Raw genomic sequence first — 22,345 nt, forward strand, 5'->3', positions numbered from 1 at the left:
GTACCTTGTAACCAAGTTAAAGGTTTTGGTTTTCATCTTGTGAGAAACAGACATATAGCGCAGCAAATGCTCATGGAGCTGGCATACTACATAATGGTCTGGCTGTGAAGCTAGTTTCAGCCAACAATTTCCTTTACTTCATTAATAGCTGAGTAAAACCACCCTACATGCATGTACAGGAAACTACTAGTAGATTGTGAGCCCTTGGATGGGATTTATTTGTTCCTGGGTCTCCAGAGCCTTCCTAATTCCAGGGAGAAGTTCAGAATAATATTGCTGAATTCAATTATAACTATAATTCAGAATAGTCACTCTCAAAGTTTTCAGCCTGTGACCCAGCTAGGAGCTTGTACCAGTCCCTTTTAGACCCCTGGTTTGTTCAAGGCTCACTATTCTAGGAGGGAGAAGGGCCACCAGACACTGGGGAACAAGGCAGGGTTATAGCCAGACGGGGACACACACACTTCCCATCCCAGGCTCCAGAAACGGTGCAGAGTGGCCTTCAGAAACAGTTAAAGACAAGTGGTGAGTGGGGAATGTGTGACTTTGAAACAATTACATATCTGAGTCACAATCTCAACTTTCCAGCTGATTCTTGCTTGAATTTTAAGCACTTCCTTCATTTCCCACAAGTAACCATCAGTTACTGCCAGCAGCACATAGTTCTTTGTGTGTCAGATCTAAAGCTCAGAGATTCTTATAAAAACCCAGAAGCCCCTTTTGATGTTACGGAGGAGAATTGAGGGTGAAGGCCTGGAGTTGGCTTAACACTTACTCGGTTTTATCACACAGAGAACAAAAGCACCAGAGCATAAACCCCAGTTTTGTTGAAGGTAATTAAATGCAAACACACTCCAGCAAAATCACCAAGATCCAGCCTAGAGGCCCCTTTATTCTATTACCTTTCACTACATCCTCTTTAGCCTGATAACTGAAATCTGGAAGCAGTTGTCCCTGTCATTCATGCGAGTTATTGAGAGTCCAACTGTAATTCTATCCTTCTTTCCTGACTCAAAGTTATATCCCAAAGGGAAATATGTCATGCTAGTCGGGCTCACATAAGAATGACTTATCCCATCAAGTCCTAATAGTCTTATAATGGAGAAAAGCAGTGGCAAGGATTACTTGAAACAAGGGATAATCCTAAGTGACATGTTTAGAAATCCTGATTTTTTTTTTTTTGAAGAATAGCTCTAGCCTCCTAAAAGCAGTTAAAATCAGGTTGCTTCCCTGGCTGACAGCAGGGGGCAGCAGATCAGAGTCGGCTCCAGCTCTGTGAACGTGGTTTCAAGGATGGAAAATTTGCCGCAGAAAAATCCTCAAAGTGCTTAAACCTAAATATGGAAAACCTAAGAGTTGATTCCTCATTTAAATTTTTTTAAAAAAGAGCTGAGTTAAGCATGAAGAGTTTTCCATTTATTTTCAGTTTATATTCTAGTTTGTATTAGGTTGACCCTCATGAAATTGCCATTTTTTGGTGTAAGTCAAAAGCTATTAAATATTGGCAATTTCAAAGGGTTAAAGCTAATATTTTGAGCAGAATTTAGGTACAGAAGTTCTCTTCAAGTAGACAACAGTCCTTGGTTCAAAGAGACAGTGATGGTGAGTCCTTGTGCAAAGTAAGGCCAGGTCCTGTTTAATTGCCTGCCTCTACCTCTCCTTGCTCCCCACATCTGGGATCATGAGGATCTCCAAAATCCCCATCCATGTTGTCTGTTCCCAACCAAGCACTGCTTCAGCTTTGGTCACAGTGCCCCCGCCTGCCCCATGAATACTCACTCACCTCGCTGTCCCAGTCTCTCTCACTGCTCATCAGATCAAAACTCAGCTGTGGCTAACATCACAGGCTCTACAGTTCTCCCTTTCCGTTCAGACCCCCTGAGACCAAGCAGGACCGCCCCTCCACCCCCCCAGCTCCTGCCTCTTGTGTATAGAAAAGATAAAGTCTCCCAGGCCTCCCTGAGTCATAAAAGAGCAGGCTCAAGCAGTTGACGATTAGGACAACAGTCATAGAGTCCTTGTCTGATGCACACTCCTAAGTTGTTTTACAGGTACTATATCTACCACCAGAGGGAAAACACTAAACTGCATGATGACCAGATCTCTTCCCTGGCCTCCCCTTCAGTAACCACGTGAACTGTTACTGAGGCTGTTGCCCCCAGGATCATACATACTCCTGCTCCTCCCCTGAACAGAAACCAATTACTGTTATCTAAGCCTCAGGAGAAAGAAAAAACAAGAACTAGTTAGAACCAGCGAGGCTCAAGATGGTGGAGAATTTGACTTCAGTGGACAGTAAGCCTCATTATACCCTCTTTGTAATGTATTAGCATGCTAAATGACACACCCACCAGTGCCATGCAACAGCTGGAAAGAGCCATAATAGGATTGAAAAAAAGGCAACTGGCTCCAGCACACCTTGAATGAGGAGATGATGGCAGAGTCTCCAATAAAAGCCAATGTGGCCCAACCTGGAGCTGGAGCTGTCTCCACCGGCCATTTTGGCTCGCATCTCTCCACTCGAGTGCTTTCTTTCCTTTTCTGCTTTTGAACAATTAAGCAGCCTGCCTTCCGCTTTGTTCCTCTGCCTCTGTTGAGAATTCTTTCTCAACCGGTGGGCAAGGACCCACACTTTTGGTGGGCTTTCCAATTAGGGGATCTATTAGCTAACATTCCCACTTGGAAAACAAGGTTTCCATGTCTAAGTTGCTGAGCCTTGGGTGAGTTCTTCTTGGTCTGTTCTGTTAGCGGTTCTCAAAGTGTGGCCCATGGCTAGGACCAGAAGCATCTGTATCACCTGGGAACTTGTTTACAGAGCAGATTCTTAGTTTTAACCTACTGAGTCAGACATTCTGGAGATGGGGTCCAGCAATCTGAGTTTTAACAAGCCCTCTGGGTGATTTGAATGCAGAGTGAAATTTGAGAACCACTGGACTAGGTCATAAAGCTGAGTTTCTCCTCTGATCTCTGTTTTCTGTTACCAATGGCCTTTTACAACTTTTATCTTCTAGGCAGTTTCTAATTTCCTTCCCAGCAGTTTAAACTTCAGCTGAATCCCAGGCTTGTAGCTGGGTCCTTATTATGCACGGAATGACTTCTCAGTTACCAAATGCCACCCTCCTGGGATGCTGATATCATCCACTCTGGGTTCTGAAATGTTAGCCTCTGCCTATCTGTTGGGAACCCAGGAGGTCAGCCATTTGTGTCAGCTGCAACTGGAGTTCGTGGTATCCCTGAACTTGGAGCTTTGCCTGCCTGCCTGAGTCTCCTGTGGATGGGCTCAACCCCCCCGACCTGTCCTGCCTTGGTGGGTGGGTCCTACTATATCTGGTCTTTCTCTAACTCATTAGTACCAAACAACCACTTTTAGATCTGAAATATAGTAAATGCTTTCTAGGTTGTTTACATTTGAGCAGTTAAAAATAAGAGGAAGTGTTAGGAGATGTCATTCAAAGTAGATACCTTAGTTCTAAAAGAGGGCCCAGTTTTTCCTTTTTTCCCCTGGAGACGTTACATACTTGCTCATACCTTTCATCTGTACAGCGAAATGGAGGAAAAGGGAAATGCCAGCTCATAGAAATGTGAATTTTGAGAAAGAAATCATATTACTTAAGCACAACTTCAAATTTTGCTTATTTGTCCATTTCCCAACTACATCTTGAGCTCCTTGAAGAAGGAAATTTTTGTCTAGTTCATTCTTGTATTTTTAGTTTGCAAGATGGTAGATGCTCAATGTATGTTTGAGAAATGATTGAATGGAAACACACACACACACACACACACACACTCTCTCTCTCTCACATGCAAAAATTAAAGATCTATTTCTCCAGATGGTCTAGATTATTAAAGGTTACCAATAGAAAAATGGACTGTTTGCACTTGACCAAGATCTAAGCTCAGTATCCACTGTTCAAGGTGGGGAGCTACAGTAGAATTAGTACTTGGGTTGGGTATCTCTGTCAGTAAAGGCCCTGGCAAAGCTACTGTCCTTAGAATGTAGATCATCATCACATCTCAGGCTGTAAAGACCTCAACGAACTCCTTTCACTTTTTGGAGGAGGAAACAGGCCAATAGGGGTGAAGTCAATTTTCTAAGTCACCAAGTTGGTTGCTGGCAAAACCTAGAACAGAACCCAGACTTCCTATTAATTCTTTTCCCAGTCTGCTTTAGAAATCATGTTTGGCATTTATTTATAATGATAGAACCACATTGGAAAGGATGACTTTTCCCTAAATTTTTTTTTCAAGATTATAAATATCTTAAAAAATGACAATATGCCTGAAGCCGTATGCTCTGACTTATTTAAATTATTCTTATCTATTTCTTTTAAGAGGAATTCGCTGTGTGTTCTTCTCCTAAAGAAGTTCAAAGAAGTGTCATTTCCAAGCTTATAAATTGCAAATTCGTTGGATGCAGCATGGTCCAATTAACTCAAATGCTAACCAGAGGGGTCCTAAGATATTCAGTCAATTTCACATGTATCCTGAACTCAGCTTTCCTCAGCTGCATATATAATGAAAGCAATAAAAATAGCGATGAGATGTTGATTTTTGTCTATTAGATTGGCAAAGATTAATTCTTTTGGCTGGAGTACAGGTAAATAAGATTCATAGGCAGTATATGAGAGGGAAATTGACAAAGTCTTTTTGGAGGACAGTTTGCCGATGGAGTCAAACTTTTAAAAGCACATGGTCTTACATCAGCAGTTTTGCTTCTGGGTAGGGAGGGTATAGCTCAGTGGTAGAGCACATGCTTAGCATGCATAAGGTCCTGGGTTCAATCCCCAGGACCTCCATTAAAAAAATAATAAGAAATAAGAAATCCAAATTACCTCCCCCCCAAAAGAGTTTTGATTCTAGTTATCATATGCTAATGATACCAGAAAGTGCAAAGATGTCCCTGTACAAGGATATTTATCCCAATATTATTTAGAAGTATAAATAACTGGAAGCAACCTAAAGTCTATGAATTGGGGATTAGTTATATACATTACGATAATTCATAAAACAACGTTCCACATAGTTATTAAAAATTATAAATTATATTTACTGAGATTTAAAGATCTCTAGAACATAAGCAGGAGAGAAAAACACAGTTCAATACCTCAGGTACAGTATGATCATATTTCCATAAAATTGTGCGTGTGTGTGAGTGTGTGATTATAGGGAGGCATGTGTAAAGATGACTCTCAAAATGTTAAAAGTGATTACTTTGAGATGGTGAACTCGAGCTGCCTTTTTTCCTCTTTATGTTTACATGAATTTTATACATGATCAGGTATAAGATTTATAATTAGAAAGAAAAAAATCTACCTTCATATTTTAAACAAAATGAAACTCAATATTTTAATATCACCAAATTGTTTTATGACATTCTGAAACATGAACACTAGGCAAATACATTTATGATGTTTCAAAAGCCACAAGGGTTAGGTTTCAAATATAATTTGACTTGATTCTTATTCCAAATCGGAAAAATAAAGGTTAACTTAAGCTCCACTTGTGTTGTTAACTTTTTTTATAAAGACACTTTTGTCGAAAAGACTCATGACGCCAGACTTTTATCCACAGACATCAGGTGTTGTTTCCAGCAGCGACAGCTCTTCTGGACCGTGAATATTCTTCCTGATCATGTACCCAGTGACTCTTGTTACCAGGAAATCTACGGCCAGTCACGGAAATGCCGCTGACCACCTGCTGCATAACTGCTATGCACACATGTGCCTTCCACGCAGGAGCTGTCACCCACCCCACCAGCGATGCTGCTCACGCTGGCACTTCAGGGAGCTCGTCCTAGATTAAGTGACTGGAGGCAGCAGAGCAAGGCACATTTCCCTCTTTTGACAAAGCTAATTTCAACACCAATGAAATACTACTCAAAAGCAAGCATTTCAAATGAATTTTTAACTGAAATTGGAAAATAGTTTGAAATTTTGAACCAGAAATGTTGATTAAAATGCAGATAGAATTTTAACAGTTTTAAATTATGGTGTGTCTTTACTTTTTCTCTTCCAGTTTCAAGGTACAGCAAGGGGACCCATATGTCTGGAGTCAAGTGAGAGTGGCAGGTACTGAAAACCCATTTGTTGAATGAATGTAGTTCCACTTTACATGAAACTTTCCTGAGCACTGGAGTCCCTGTAGAGCTCTGTCCCCAGAGATTCTGATTCAGTAGGTCTGCGGGAAGCCCCTGAATCTGCATTTCTAATAAGCTTCCAGGTGGTGCTGATGGACAACCTTGAGAAGCATTGCTTTAGGCTTCAGTCTGTTCCCTATATTTTCTGACACTTGAGCGTTTGAATTGTGGCCCATTCTGACATGCCGGATGCAAGAAGCACACTTCTCTATCCAGGAAGGTTGTCACAGTACTCAGAAGGACCCAGTGGGACACAAAAGATGGGACTATCCTCCCAGACCATTGATGCAGATCTGCCAAATCCAGCCTGGCAATTGATGAGCAGAGCAGATGCCCTGGCCAGCTTGCTTTCACATCCAGGCTGCACCAGGCCTCTCCAGACTGAGCAGGTTGGCATACCATTTGTGTATATGAATAGCCACTACCATATATGTACCTGCATAGAGTAAAATTTGCACCTACATATAACATGGTTCTGTGCAAGCAGATATGGCAGGATCTATGTATACACAGGAGGAAGATTGGAACGGATGTGTATACTGAAGCAGGAATTAAGCTAAATGTCTGTTGGGTAAACTGAGCTATTTAGCTAGAAGGAAGGGCAGTGAGAATGAGCATTTTTGAAGCCTCCCTTATCTCCCATGCACTGGTAAGAATCCTCACACAAAGTGTCTCAGTTACTCCTGAGCACAGATGGCACAATGAGACGGGCTCTGTGATCCTTACTCAGGGGATGAGGTCTCTGAGTCTCCGGGGATAAACAACTTGTCTAGTAAGAATGAAACTACTAAATGGCAGATCTGGAATTGGAATTCATTTACACCTGACTTCAAAGTCTATATTTTCTCCACTGTTTTCTCACTAACACAACATGGAGCAAATAAAAAATTTGATAAAAATATTATTATGAATCTAACATCAGTTTGTATTCCATAGATCATTTATTACCGTGGTTGTGTGGGTTTTTGCTGAGTACATGAAAGAGCTCAATACTAGTAGCCTCATTGTGTGTCTGATGTACATTTGATTGAACTAATGTACTTTTAAAAACATTGTTTTTTTGATGGCACAAAGTCATTGTGTTTGTGTGCTTCCCCGGTTACAAACGGCCAGTTGTCAATTTTAAAGCATTTTGGATAGCAAAGGATCAGATTTTGGCAGAAGTAATCTGGCCAGGAATCAAACCCAGAAGAAAAACCAAGCTTATGAAAAGCCCTGTATGATTTTGTTATTGTGGGAGAATTATTTTTAAAAAAATGTTGTGTATGTGAAATCAGAGGAACCAAGGGAGCAACTGAGGTAAGAAGCCTTACATCAGCCCCAGCTTACAATATGAGATATACAACTGTAACCACAGAAAGTATTTTTGAAGAATTTATAATAACACGGGAAAATGATAATGTGCAATGTCATGTGAAATAAGGAGACTCAAAGTGTATATGCGGGTGATTTCAATCAAGGAAAACCGTATCTGCACGGGAAAAAAGATTTGGAGAAACTACAACATAATAATGGTAATAGCTGTCTTTGCGATGTGCTTATGGGTCATTTTAGCATTCTTTACACCTGTGTGTACTTTTTTTGTTTATTTTCTTACCACGATCATATAGTACTTTAATGAGAATAAATACATCTTTCATTTGTTTTAAAGTTAACCTACTTATTCTGTCCCTATTAGAGTGTAAGGCAGGCAGTACGAATTATTTTGAAAGCTATCATGGTAGCCTACCTTCTACTGTGTGTGTGTGTGTGTGTGTGTGCACGCATAAGAGAGAGACAGAGACAGAAAGAAAGAAAAAAAGAAATGAGGAGATGGGATAGGGTAGTGAGGAGGACTGGGCCGAATAATTCCTGATTGCTGGTATTTCCCTCCTGCCATTATTTTCAGGGTTCTGGAGTCAGGTTTATACACTGGTGAAGTACTTCACCATCTTACAGGATGAAGGTGGAGTAGGAGGGAGAGGAAGAAGCTTTCATCTGTGTAGGAGAGAACCTGCCTCCTGGGTTCCTGAAGGATAAAGTGAGTTAGTAAACCTCGTAGAACATGTGGCACTTAGAAAATGGTAACTATTATTATTGAATCAAAAGGAGCTACTTTTAGTTTCTTATTCAAGCTTTGCATCTAATGATTTCTCCCTTTTTGTCCCTTCTAGGTAACCTAATTTTGCTCTGTTAATTTTCCGGAACACCTTCAATTTGCAAAGGAACTTTGACTACTAAGGAATTAGGTCTTTGCTAGGAGGGCAGGGCACAGTTTGTGTAGGTGCCCTTGACAGGAGAAGGGATAGGATTTCACGTGCCTCCCCATGAGCCTGGTCATCAAGAAGAAGGGTCAGGGTGAGCAGGGATTTATACACTTCTTGACTTTCCAGGCTTTCTCTCTTGTACTATCTCAGATCGCCAGGAAGGGCTTAACCCTCACTCCTATAAGCTATAAGCACCGTCTTCAGCACTGAGATGTGTGCTGGGCTGGGCTTTCTGAAAATAAAAGTAAGGGGAATACACTTAACAGCTTGCATGACTGTGTTTCCCTAGTTACTCAGTTATGTTCCATGTATTTAGCACTATCTCTGGACTGAGTGAGGCTGGTGCCTCATTGAGTGCTAAAATGGCATCAGTGGGATGTTGCAGTTATGTAAGCAGTCAACACACGTTTATTGTATCCCTAACAGATCCCAGGTGCTAAAAGAAACATAAACAAATGTATAAAGCAGAGCCTATCCTCAGGAGCTCCAAGTAATCTTGTGTGACAGCGTTAACCATCTTGCAATAGTACAAAGTTCATATTGTTTTATAGTTAGAGAAATGCTAATCAAATACAATTAAAGTATGGAGTCTAGTTAATATTAACGCACCAAAGAACCAACATTGATTCATTAGTTGTGGCAAATGTATGATACTAACCTAAGATGCTAACCACAGGGGAACCTGAACGCAGGGTTTGTGGGGACCCTTTGTTTAACCTTTGTACTTTTCTGTAAACCTAAAACTATTCTAAAAAAGAAAGTTTATTTAAAAAGTCAAATATTGGCTATATTCCCAATGTTGTGCAATATATCCTTGTAGCTTATTCTATACCTGATAGTTTGTATCTTTTAATTCTGCACCTCCGTCTTGCCCAACCCCCTACCCTCTCCCCACTGGGAAAGACAAGTTCCTTCTCTATAGCCAATATTTTGTGATAACTGTAAATGGAGTATAACCTTTAAAAATTGTGAATCACTATATTGTATACGTGTAACATATAATATTGTACATCAACTATACTTCAATTTAAAAAATATGATATTGTAAAATAAGTACATAAATGAATAAAGTTAAAAAAATCAGATAGCATTTGTTAAGCATGGCAAACAGTTTTGCCTACAAATTCACTTTCAGCCTTTCAACCCTGACTTCCTTTCATGTAACCCTCAGATGATAATCAATCACCTTGATTTTATTCTCTCCAGGAAAACCTGATGTGTTCACCCGTTCTAGCTGCAAGCCTCAGCTGCACAGAATCTTGGCTTTGGGGTTGCCCTTGCACTGGATATAAGACATATGTAACCAGATGTGGTGGAAATCAGATCAGCTCTTTGGCTTGGGAGAAGCAGGGTGTCCTCAGTGTTTCTAAATACCTGTTTCTAAGGATTTAGTAATCTTGGAATCTTAGCTCAGGGGTGTTGCTGTAATTTCTCAGGGGCATCCAACATTCACCAAGTCTGGTGCATTTGGAACAGGAAGAATGCAGGAAGATAAGGCTTCTCTTGTGGAAAATGATAACTCTGTCTCCTCTCTGAGCTTCAGTTTCTTCATCTGAAAGTAGGGTGATAACTATCAGTTCTGACATTGCTTGGTCCTTTTGACCTAGTCCAAGCAGAGTGGCAGGCCCCACCTCTGCTCCCACCTCCACCTCCACCACATCCACCACTTCTCCTGTTTCCGCCACCTCCCATCACCACGCTACCCCTGTACCTCTACCAACTCCAGCATCACTTTCGCCACCACCATTCCCACTCCTAACTACCACCTCATAATGATGGCACCTGAAGGCTTACTAAACATCATGACGATTGACTCTGAAGAGGTAAGTGTCTTTAAGACGAACTCTGCAGAGGTGAATACACAACATGGGGGTGACCCCTCTCCAGCCAAGCTCCACAGAGATGACACTACTCATGACATCCAGGCCAGAAACCCCTCCTTTCACCCAGTTAACTGTGGGCTGGCTGAGCACCCCTTTTTCCATTAGGCTCAATGGAAGACAGATGCCAGATGCACCCTGCCCATTGCTAACTTGGACAGATGAGATGTTAGATGATATTTAATCTGCCAGTCCCTTCAAAATTGCGCCTCTGCACAAAAGGCCTTCAAATCCAGTTACTCTGGAGATTCAACAAGCGTCGCCTGGTATGATTAGATCAGCACGATGAATTCAAACCTCAGAACCATCATTTAACACTCTGGTGCGTAAGGGAAATAGTGTGTTTAATAAAACTCTCAGCATCCACTGGGACTGGCGTCATAAGGTTCATTAACACAACCACACAAAATAAGAGTTGAAGGGGAAAATATCATGGAGCAACATAATGAAAAGAGGAAAAGGAACTTTCAAAGCAGATATGCATCAAGGAGGGGATGCAGGTGGAGAGGCAGCCTCTCTTGGAGTGTTTCAAATGCTTGGGGGTCATCATTCCATTTCAGAAGCTGACTTGCAGGGGTGCTGCATCTTCTAAATGCTCCAGGACCTGCTATTGCTGCTTCCCACAGGATATGAGACTGGTGTTGGCCTGTCTTCAGCCATTAGACTCCAGTCTTAAATCTCCTCTGAGTTCAGCGTACAGTCACCTATTGTATTAGAGGTTAAGTTCTGATGCAGTAATTGTCAGAAGTGTTTTATTCACAGGGATCATAAAACATGAGCCCGGAAAGGACAGCCTAGTCTAGTGAATGGCTCATGAACTGGGGAAAAGATGGTTTTGCGCTCTTGGAAGTCTGCCACAGGACCTGGTGCCATCTGCATCCCGCTGGGAAATCCACCTAAGAATTACACTTCAGTTTCCTTGTCCTGAAAATTAAGTTTCCTACACGGACTTCTTTTTATGAGGGTAAAGGTTCTAGGACAGTAACTTTTGATTGAGTAGGCATCCTTTGAAATAAACATACTAAAAAAAAAAAAAACAAAAACCACATAAAACAGGAGTGAACAGTCCTGAAAAACAGGATTAATAGCTCTCACTAGAAAGTGTCAGTAAAGGCTTCTTGAAATTCTTAGTCCAGTGGTTCTCAATGTGTGGTCCCCAGACCAGAAACCTTCCAGTCACTCAAGAGCTTGTTAGAAATGCAAATTATCTACTGAATCAGAAACTGTGTGTGTGTGGGTGGGGGGGGGGTCTTGGTAATCTGTGTGGATGGTCATTTTTGAAGCCTTAAACTAAAGACTTCTAGAGGGTTCCGAAGAGGGTGAATAAAATATTTTGGTCTTGGGGAAATAAAGCTTCAAAGGAAGCCTGAAGAAAGCAGAGGCTGAATCTTAGCTTTGAGTACAGGTGGCTTTCTGTGTTAACCACAGACACGCAGACTTTTAGGCCTGGGGGAGACTTCAGAACATACAACCCAGTTAGGCCCCTCATTTATACAAGTGCAGAGAGGTCCAATGAATTGACAATTCACACACCTAGACTTCTCTTATTGTCCAGAGCAGAGCATCCCACCTAACATGTACATGAGTCATGTGGAGGTTACAGCTGGGCCAGGAGCTGCCCTGATCCCCACGAGTGACCAGGCAGGGCTGTGACCAGTCATGTTTCCTTGGAGAGGGCCTGAGAAGAGTAGGGTCTGAGGGTGCACAGCTGAAAAAAGCTGGAAAGCACTTACCCAGAGAAAGAACGAACTGATGTGATTTAGTACTGATTTCTTGTCCTGTAAAATGAGGGTGGGCAAAAAAAAAAAGATGGAACTGGTATAATCACAGCCAAATGGGTCTCCCGCAGTACAGCCCCAAAATGCTTGGCATTGGGACTCCTCAGCGTTTCACAAGGTGCAGAATTTTAATTTTATTCACCAGAGTTTCAGGGAGGGGGATGAAAATGTGCCGATTCTGGCTGGGTACCAGTCAGAGCTGGGGACTTGGCCATGCCTCCCAGGGAGTGTGTACAGAGGGGACAGTCAAGTCCAAGGAGCCTGGACTTTGGGTGAGGGTTGGCAGAGATGGATGAGAGCAGAGTAGGGAGGAGAGGGAAGGGCAGGAAGGGAGGGGGAAGAGAGAGGGAGAGAAGTTGGAGATTGATTTTAGTAATTCCTGTGAATGGGGAGGTTTAAGGAGATGCAAAGAGATACACTGTTGAGAGATTTTCTGTGTGAGGTGTTGTGAGTCCCCACCCCCAACCCCCCGCCCCAGTCACCACTGTCAGGAAACTTCATTAATGCTCTGCAGGATTCTTCAAAGCTACGGCATCTGACTGCCGTTTCTTTGAAATGACACTAGATTGGACTGTGCGGGGCTCCAGTTCCATGCAGGTAAGATGCTCTCTATATAGGATTCATTTCCTTCTAAAGGAACAGCAACGTTTACGCTCCATTTTTATTCCCTCTATATTTTTAGAGCAAACTAGAACTCCTTAAGAATGGCATGGAGTCAATCCTCAGAGACTTAATTTAGAGAAATTTCTCCCACATTTATTGAAGATTAAAGAAACTAATACATTTGTACAGTAGTGTGAGCTCATTATTTTGGTACAAATAACGATATTCTAGCGCCCAAGAGAAATAAGTGACTTAGTACCGCTGTGTTTAGAGGCTCTAAGATGTAAAAGATGAAAGGGGAAGAGTATTAATAACCTTCTCTCTTCCCCCAGATCATTTACTGAGTGCTTACTAGGTGCCAGACGCTATGGAGATGGGATGGATGAAGAAGAGATAATCAACGGTCCTCACACTCGGGGAGACGGAAGTCATGACAGACACAGAGGATAAAATACAGTGTGAAAAATGACATCTGATAGAAGTGTGCCAAGACTGGGACACAGGATCAAAAGTGCCCTTTATTACTTATTGTTGGCCAAGTGGCACTGTAAACATTAAAGACGGGTTTATTTTATTGCGGTAAAATATACATAACATAGGGCAGCACTTGCCATTTCAGCCATTTTTAAGTGTACAGCTCAGTGGCATCAAGTATATTCAAACTGTTGTGCAGCCATCACCACTGTCTCTCTCCACAACTCTGTCATCTTCCCCAACTAAAACTCTGTACCCATTAAACACTAACCTGCGTCCCCTCCCCGCCAAGTGCCTGGCAACCACCATTCTTTCCGTCTCTGTGGACTTGACTGCTCTAGATTCTTCCTATACGTGGAAACATACAACGTTTGTCCTTCTGTGTCTGGCTTATTTCACTGAGTATAACTTTATGGTAAGCATTTAACTGCAGTATTCATGTGATTTTTACACCTCTGTCGGGTTGGTAGCATTTCTACCATTTTACAGATGAGATCATTGATGATCGGAGAGTTACTGGCTCACAAATCACAGATAATCAACAGCAAAGCTGGGATTTGAACCCTGGTCTGTGTGGTGCTAAAGCCTTTGCTACAACACTGATTCATCCGGTAGGGAAGAGGGGGGAGTCAGGAGAACTACAAAAATTCAGTCAACCAATCAACCCACCAACCCACCCAAAGCTTTCTGATACAGCTCACACTAGTTACAGGATTAGGAATCCCTCCCTTCGGAAGTAACAAGGTTATTAATCAGTTATTTCAGAAAGAAGGTTGACAGGAGGAAGAGGGTCTAAGGTTCACCCCGCTTTTCACAACTGGGAGAAAAACCAGTTGTGGTAAATACATCTATTACCATACGGAATCCTCCCAGAAAGTGGCTGCCGGACTGAAAATAATTGTAACAGCCTTTTATGTAGCTCCAAACAAACAAGAGCCCCATTTTCCCTCCCAGGACTCCTTTCTGAGGCGGATACTTCAGAGGTTCGGCCCATTTAGAGCCCGCCGCGCTGGAGCCGGAGGAGGGCCGCTCCCAGGGCAGCGCACAGCAGGCTGCTTGGGAGAGGGATGTGTCCGGGAGCGAGAGCAAAGACAGTACTCAGGGTCGGGGTCGGGGTCGGGGTCGCAGCGATCATCGGAGCGCCTGGAGCCTCTGACTGCCGCCTCTTTGCCTGTGCCCAAAGCCCTCAGCTCTCACCTCAGAGTGGTGAAATCCCCTCCCCTGGGAATCTCCTTGTCCTCACCTGCCTCATGCTGCACCCAGGTTCCCCCTCCCTACTCAGGCCCAGGAGACGGATGGTTTCCCCAAGCTCCTGCTTTCCCTGGTGCCCACATTGAGGATGACGGGCAGGGACAAGGCTCATCTCCCAGCCTAGCCTCCCACACACCACACCCTGTTTTAGCCCCTGGAGGCAGGCTGCCTCCTGTGATAGGAGCTAGAACAGCCAAAAGACACAGCGTTAGGTCGACCTTTTCTTTTTCTCCCCATTCTGCCCGTTTATGTTAATTACAGCAGCTATAATGGAAAGAGCATAACATTTTGGCATCAGGAGGCCTGGGTTCCAAGTCTGTCTCTATTAGTTACAAGCTGGGTATCTCTGAACAATGCACTAATGTCCCCTGAACTTTACTTTTCTCACCTGTCAAATGGGGATAATAATAATACTGACATCCAGGGTTGTTGTGTAACAATCAAAGTGTAGAACACATACCAAAGCACTTGCAAAAATAAAGCACTATGAAAGAGGTTTTTTTTCTTACTGTATTTACTTTTAGGACCATACTTAATTTTCTATTTATGGCGCATGAAGGTGACCCTGAATACAAAGCAATATCTTTGTATTAAGTTAGCTCCACCATCAGCATTTGTGTTGTGTGGCCACTGACCGTATGCCCAGTGGTCACCTTGGCAGTGGGGAGGGGAAACAAATCATCCCATCTTTTAGCACAGAGATAGCCAAGCCAATACTTACTCCTTACATAAATGAGTGAATTGTTCATTTGTTGCACAATGAATCACATCTACTTCCTCATATCCTAAAATGAAATCACCTAATGAATCGGATGAACAAAGATGAAAACTGGCTTTTAATTCATTTATTCAAAGTATTTAAATGTGTAACAATTAGCCTGCAGTAAATTATTGTGAGGAGAACAGAAACTCATGTTCAATTAGTCAAATTCTTTGCTGTAGTGTTTAGACATAGAAACTCAGTTTCTGCCCACTGAAAGCTAATTCTCTGGGAAGCGGAATGCAATCTGAATTCTGTGAGTGATGATTCTTCCACCATGTGAAGAATCCCAAAAAGACAGATGAGGTGGTGCATGCAAAGCATGTGACATCTGTGGCCCACTGCTGTCATTATGGATGAGAAGGAAAAACAAGGCTTGAATTCTTAGATGCTTAAGTCAGACAAAGGTCTCTTGAAGGGCTCAGTCACAATTCTCAACACAATGCTTAATTCTACCAATTCTAGATCTCCAACTCCTTTCTCCTTTCTACATCAACTATTCAAATTCCCTGGGCAAAGCAGAAAGAAACAGGACCAGATAAGGCCTTCTGGTAAAACTGGGTAACTCATATATTTAGCGCAAGAGAGGCTTAATTTCAGTGGGACTCTCAATAAACTTCCCAGAAGAATACGTCCTCCCCCCAAAACTATAATGATTGAAAAACTTGTAAATGTAAGCCACTCAAATTACAGTTATGAATGCACACTTATGAACGTACAGCCTACTTTTCCATGTAAAAATAAGTCATAATATCAATATCTTTCATCAGGAGTTATTCCAAATTTTATAGAGTAGAGAGAATACACCAGAAATTTTAGAAATATAAGTCCACACCAGTTCCTGTTGGAAGAGCAACTATTAACTTGGACAACAGCAGATTGCTGCCTTCAGAGATGCATGGGAGATGCGATGTTTGTACTCAACTCAGCCTCCTAAGAAGAAACTTTTATTCAACAAGAATCAAAAGACTCTGGTCCCTGCTAGAAGAGCTGGAGCAGTCTGGGAACCTGAGTTCAAATCTAATCTTGAATACTCAGGCAGTTTCCTTAGCCTCTCAGTCTGAGGGGTCATCATTTGTGAGAATGAGGGTACCACTGCTCATCTTACAGTGCTGCTGTGTGGGTTAGATGAAATGCCTGAAAGATCTAGCACGGCCTGGCCTGTGCCAGGGGCTTAATCAGTGTCAGTTGCCCTTCCTCTTCCCTTCCCCTTCCTCTAGTTTAGTTAATTATGCTCTTCAAATGATCATATCCCATGTTAGACTGGTATATTGAGTTTATAAGCCAATTCTTGTAAATCTTGAAAGATTTCAACTTATGCCAATTTTAAGGCACAGTTAGCAATTTTTCTGCTATTTTTCAAGAAAGGAACACAAACTTATTGAGCACCTGTGACACACTCATAACAATCTGCAAGCCCCATTTCTATACATGCAGAAACAAGAACCCACTGAAATGAAGGGAAATGCAAGATTACAAACTAGTAAGTGGTAGGATCAGGACTTAAACTCATATCTCATAAGCTCTCCCTCTATGTCCTCTTCACAATGCAAGACTGCCCCTCAATATGTTTGTTTCTTGGTATTTTACTGTAATGCTGACCTCAAAGTCACATTTGAAATGAGAAAAGGTGTGCAGTGCTTGCACTCAGAACATCTCCTACCTTATTTTCTGCTTTAGAAATGACAGAGTGAAAAACTTAAGACAATTTGCAACTGGCTTCCTTAGTATTTGACTGGATGGGAACAAGTTAACTGCTGTCCTTGTATCACAACCCCAGGAACCAGGGGGGGGCTGGTGGATGGGAGTTCTTAGGTTGCTTTGCTTTTTCTTGTTGTGGTTTGGCCAGTGTGCAGCGGGCTAATGCTGGAGCTCTGGGACACCAGGGCTGGGAAAGATTTCCTGTGTGATGACTCAGGATTCCAAGCTGGCGTCCCCACTGAGGGAGGATATTTGGCACAGTCATTAAAAGCACAGACTTTTAATTTCAGTTAAAGTCCTCTCTCTATCATTCACTCTCTTGTGCCCTTGAACAAGTATCTCAATCTTGCTAAGTCTCAATATCCTCACCTTTTGATTGGGGTTAATGGCACTACTTCTCAAGGTTATGACAAAAGTTAAAGAACAAATGTATATAAACCTGCTAATGTGACACCAGGCTAGTGAGGACTGCAGCCTCCTCCACCAGGGTCCTGCATCTCGACAGTTCCCACAGTGCCCAGCACAGTGCATGGCACATACTAAAGGCTCAGTAAATGTTTAACAGAACAGTACCTTCTGTCCCTGGGGAGGAGCTTGTCTTTAGGAGTGCTGCAGCATTCTCTCTGCTCAGCACCCTGTTCTTCTGGTGCAGAGTTCCTCTGCTGGGCAGCTCTGATGGCAAGGTCTATTAAACATACCAGATCAGAATCCTCCTCCTTCCTCTGTCACTCATTCATCTCAGTTATCCCACTCAAGGCCACACAGTATAGTCTTCTGCATCTTCTATGTGGTTGCAGAGTGAAATTGCATGACTATGGTATTTTTCAAAGTTGGAAAAGAGAAAAAAACCTGAAAAGCTGGTAGCCCACAAGCCAAATTCAGTGTGTCTTGTTAACCTGCAATGTTTGAAAAATTCTGCATCTGAATGTTCTCACTGGGGCATCCATTTCTAGTTTGCCACAGTCCTCACCTGCCCCTACTGCATTACACACAGCTTCACTCTTTTAAACGGCCTACCATCTCCCCTACCTCTGATTTTATGGTGCAGGGTGAGCACAAAGAAGAAGTGTCATCTCCCCTACCTCTGATTTTATGGTGCAGGGTGAGCACAAAGAAGAAGTGTTTTGAAATCACAATGATCTGAACTTGAATCCAGGCTCTTCCTGGCTGTATGATACAGGGTAAGTGGACTAGCCCCCATGAATCACAGTTTCCTCACTAGTAGACAGGCTGCTCTCACCTGCTTTGCAAGATTGCTGTGAAGATTAAATGAAATAGTGCCTAGAACAGTGCTGGGCACAGGCAGGGACTTAGGAAATACAAATTCACTGGACAACAGCTCTTAATCTTCCCACAGAAATTCCTTGTTTACAGGTCCAACATGGAGACTGAAGAAAGAAATATTAGAGATGAAAAAGTTGGGTGAGGAACTATGTTGGAATAGAAGTAAGAAGAAGATAAAACAACCAGTTCCCAAAGCACACATGGACTCTTAACTACTCCGAGCAGGGTCAGTAACAGGGTTTCAATGGCTACTGAAAAGGCAGAAGCCCAGGGTGAGGTGAGCCAGAGCTGAGCCCAACTCCAGACCAATTAAGTCAGAAATCCTGTAGGTGGGACCCAAGCATCAGTCTTTTTTTTTAAAAAAGGCCTCAGACTGTGTCAGTGTGCAGCTCTGATTAAGAACCCAGGAGCTGGAGGCTTTCCCACCAACACAGTACACAGCACCAGAAAGACTTTCCAATTAGTGGAGGCAGCTTTTGCCAATTCAGGCTCTCCTGGACACCAGGGGCCACTTCTAAACTGTGTGAAACAGAGCTGGGATATACAAGGATTTTTGCACTGACAGAAAGAGAAGGATGAATGAGCAATATCTGACATGAATTATTATTTCTGTGGGCCAGTGTCAGCAGCAGAGGGTATGCATTGAGCAGCTCCTGGCTGTGTGGGGTTTCATGGTATTTGAGAAATGGACCTCCTCCTTTGGGGATTTTCTATTGGGTGGGAGCTCTCACAAACTAAGGAGCAGGTCAGACGTGGCAAATCCCTTACTGAGGCATCGAGAAAGTGCACTCATTTGACAAACTGGTAGTGTCTTCCTCAGATCCATGCACTAGGTATATTTGTCTATTAGAAATGGGGTTGAAATTCCCAGGCATTTAAAAATGTTTAAAGTCTTAAACTTAAAAGGTGATTAGTAGTTATTAGTAGTTATATTATTATATGTGACATTAATTGATCACCTATCACGTGCCAAGGATACACTATTTCTAACTCTCATGCCAACTACATGAGGCAGGCATGACTATTCTCATTCAAAGAAAACTTTTAGGGAGGTGAAGAAACTTGTCCATAATCACAGCCAGAAAGTGGCCAAGTCATGATTAAAACCCAGGTTTGTTGAAACACTTATTCTATTCAGTTGCTTGATTCTCTGAAACAAATCAGAAAAAATATAGAATACTGATATTAAGTAAACAGCATTCTTTGCCTGTAGTTTCCCAATTTTTCACAATAACTATATTTTACATGTTATAATCCAGAGTTTTTTTGTTTTTGTTTTTTTTTTTGAGGAAAGAAAAACTAAATGCTAAGTACAGGGATCAGATCTATTATTTAGAACTCTGTTATTAATCAGATGCTTTTTCTGAATTAGAAGCATTAACATCCAGGAATAAATAGAAATGTATTCAACTTTTCATAATTATAAGTTCATTTTATGCATTTATATTTCAGAGCAAGGGACCTGGAAGTTCAGTCCACTTTTTCATGATGGTCTTTGCATCTGAGACACTGACACCTCCTAAAGTTATTAAACCATCAAACTTCACAAAGGAAGAGGCAGACAGAACCCTGATGCAATCCTTATTTAGCTAACTGTCTTCCTTCCTGCAGGATTTTAGCTTCTGTTTGGTCTTTTTCTAAAGCATCTGCTAAAAACAGCTGGGTTCCCTCTCTCCTGTTTGTGGTCGGTAAGGTGAGAAGTTATGAGGAGGAAAATTAGAATTTGGAAATGGGTGCTGACAGAGTTGTCATCTCACCAGAGAAGATGAATGAGGAGACAAACAGGAACGCAGTATGGGAGAAATACAATTAGGTGTGCGGAGCCCAGGAGAGAATCAGAGCTCAGCGAAATTTCCTCCCTGCAGGAGTTACCAATTCAATCCTGGGAAATTATAAATGATGCTACCACTCTTAAAGCTGGGTAGGTGCAGGCTACATTTCTCACCTTCTCTCTCATCCCCCAGCCCCACCAGCTGCTGATAAAACAAAATACCAAACAAAAGGAATGCCTACTTCAGATGTTCCCTCTATGGAAGCACAGGACTCTTTTATTAATCTGCAGCCACTAAAGCTATTAATGCTCATTGTTAAAATGCACTTTTAACACAATTATACAAACTGGCAACTAAGAAGTTTTTAAGAAACATTTTTGCTAATGTTGATTTTAAACACAAGCAATCAGTATATCTAGATTCATGGCAAGAGACTTTAATAATATTTAAAGGCCACACAAACAGTAAGCAGATCCTACCACTAGCTTTTTTGCTTCTAATTCCATTATATCTCTTCTATTTAGAGGAAACACATGGCTTTATTGATAGCTGATGTTTGGAAGAACACTATTTCAGCTTGATTAGTTATACATAGCTTTCTCGTTTTTTTACTTTTAGTCAGTTTGGTTGTATTTTATTTTTAAAAATTGTTTTTGGGAGAATTAATGAATTACCAAATACAGACCTGGAAAGGACAGACAAGTAGTTTAAAAATCACTTATTATTCCAGCATCCAGAGATAATCACCTTTAATAAATTAGAATGTTTCCATAGAGTCTTTTTTGCTAAGCATGTTTTAACACAGTTGGATCTTTCCAAATTTTTATCTTGCATTTGTGTTTTGCTTAATATGTTGCAAGCATTTTTTTAATGCCAGTATAAATTCTGTTAGCATGATTATAGCTAAAAGTGGGCAAGGGACTCAAAATATCCCCAATGGTAAAATATTTTGCACAGGTAACCCCCTTTATCTACCTTAATCTTCTGGAAAAACTATGAAATTAAAAAAGGCTTTTGTGTTTCCCAACAGTGTTCATTCCATAGGTCCTAGAAGAGATACGAGGGGTAATCTCACCTGGCTATTGAGGAAATTTGCTGCTTCTTAAGATCTGAAGACACTTCTTTTTTTGTTCCTTGTACCTGCCTTGGATAGCTTTATTGTTTAAGTTCTACAAGAACAAGCTCAAGAGTTAACTTTCAGTAAAAAAAAAAATCTGTCATGAATATAGGCGCTTTGGTGCCAAGAACGCGAGGAAAACCTGGTGAAGTGAGCCATTTTTCCCATTTATCTTGAGGTCAGTTATGAGTAAAATAAAGGCATAGTTGTGTGCAAACTAGGAAACAGGACACTACATTCTTCATTTCTATTTGTTTCTTGTGTTTCCAGAGAAACCTTTGCCTGAGCAACTCCATAATTCAGCACTCGGCTTCTTCCAAATAATCTCTAAGTAGGGACTGGCAGTTCTGAAGCAGGTGTCCAGCAGGAGCTTTGTTTTGACCCTGACGCAGTCCCATCTTTCTCTTTGCTATCTGTGACTTAAAAAAATTCTGTTTAAAGAAGACTCTTTTATTTAAACTCCCATGGGTGCTAAGTAATATACAGTAACTAATGATGGTATCTTTAAACAAAACGTTGTGCAGTTTAGTTTTCTTGATGCCTTGTGGGAAGGTAGTTGGCAGGAAGAGCATGGGTTTTTGAGGCAAACTTTATTTTAATTCCATTTTTGCTGCTTTACTAGTTATGTGACACTTTCCAAGTTTCTCAACCCTTCTCAGCCTTGGGTCCCCCCTCCCCCCAGATTGTTGTCTGGCACATAGTAGGTGCACAACAATGTTAATTCCCTTTATTCCCACCCCTCCCCAACTCCTGTCATAACAAAACTAAATTGGACATTTGGGAAATTAAAGTTTGATCCACCAATCTCATCTACAATGCTTACGCATATGCTTAAAATGAACTCTGCCCAAGCTGACATAACTAAATTTCTCTGTACCCTGTCCCCAGATCTGGCCTCAACATGAACTTAAAACCTCATATATATGTTTTTATGGATTTGTTTTTTTCCTTACTGATGGGCAGGAAGTTCTGAGGAAGCTGATTGAGGGCCTTACTTGTGATGTCAGAAGTAGATTTCTAAAGAAGGAAGAATAATAAAAACTCACTGGTGGTTACTACTCTTTCATACCAGTATACTCTGAAATAATTGTTCCAAAGACAGTTGATTGGTAGAGGGTCTGATTCTCTTCAAAGGTATACAAAGAGGTTCTAAATGTCATCTTACTTTGGGAGAGAAGTTTTCCTTTTCTTTGGCACTTTGTTGATGCTAATCAGGTTTCTCTGTTTTGGGAGATATTATGTGACTCTTCTGCTAAAGACTCATAATGAGCTCTGCATGCTTTTCATTTTTATTTTAAAGAAGGCTCGGGTGTTAACAAAATTCATCTAAGAGGGCTTTTTCT

At 41.6% G+C, this 22,345-nt stretch overlaps 1 protein-coding gene and 1 long non-coding RNA gene across 24 annotated transcripts in view; one reads left to right on the plus strand and one right to left on the minus strand.

The window, feature by feature from the left end:
- Positions 1-13,203, plus strand: part of LOC140696474 (uncharacterized) — a 39,736-nt gene extending 26,533 nt beyond the window's left edge. The window contains exons 4-6 of one of the 3 annotated variants that reach the window (XR_012072880.1): positions 6,016-6,068; positions 8,025-8,156; positions 8,290-8,371. This is a non-coding gene — a long non-coding RNA (uncharacterized lncRNA). Of the gene's footprint in view, positions 1-5,571; positions 5,975-6,015; positions 6,069-8,024; positions 8,157-8,289; positions 8,372-12,975 lie in introns of those variants that run through there. The other 2 variants (XR_012072881.1, XR_012072876.1) reach the window with 2 other exon arrangements.
- PEX5L (peroxisomal biogenesis factor 5 like) overlaps positions 1-22,345 on the minus strand; it is a 622,944-nt gene that overhangs the window by 116,742 nt on the left and 483,857 nt on the right. The gene's annotated exons all lie outside the window — the stretch shown is intronic.

Source organism: Vicugna pacos, chromosome 1 (genome assembly GCF_048564905.1).
Source record: "Vicugna pacos chromosome 1, VicPac4, whole genome shotgun sequence".
NCBI classification, from domain to species: domain Eukaryota; kingdom Metazoa; phylum Chordata; class Mammalia; order Artiodactyla; family Camelidae; genus Vicugna; species Vicugna pacos.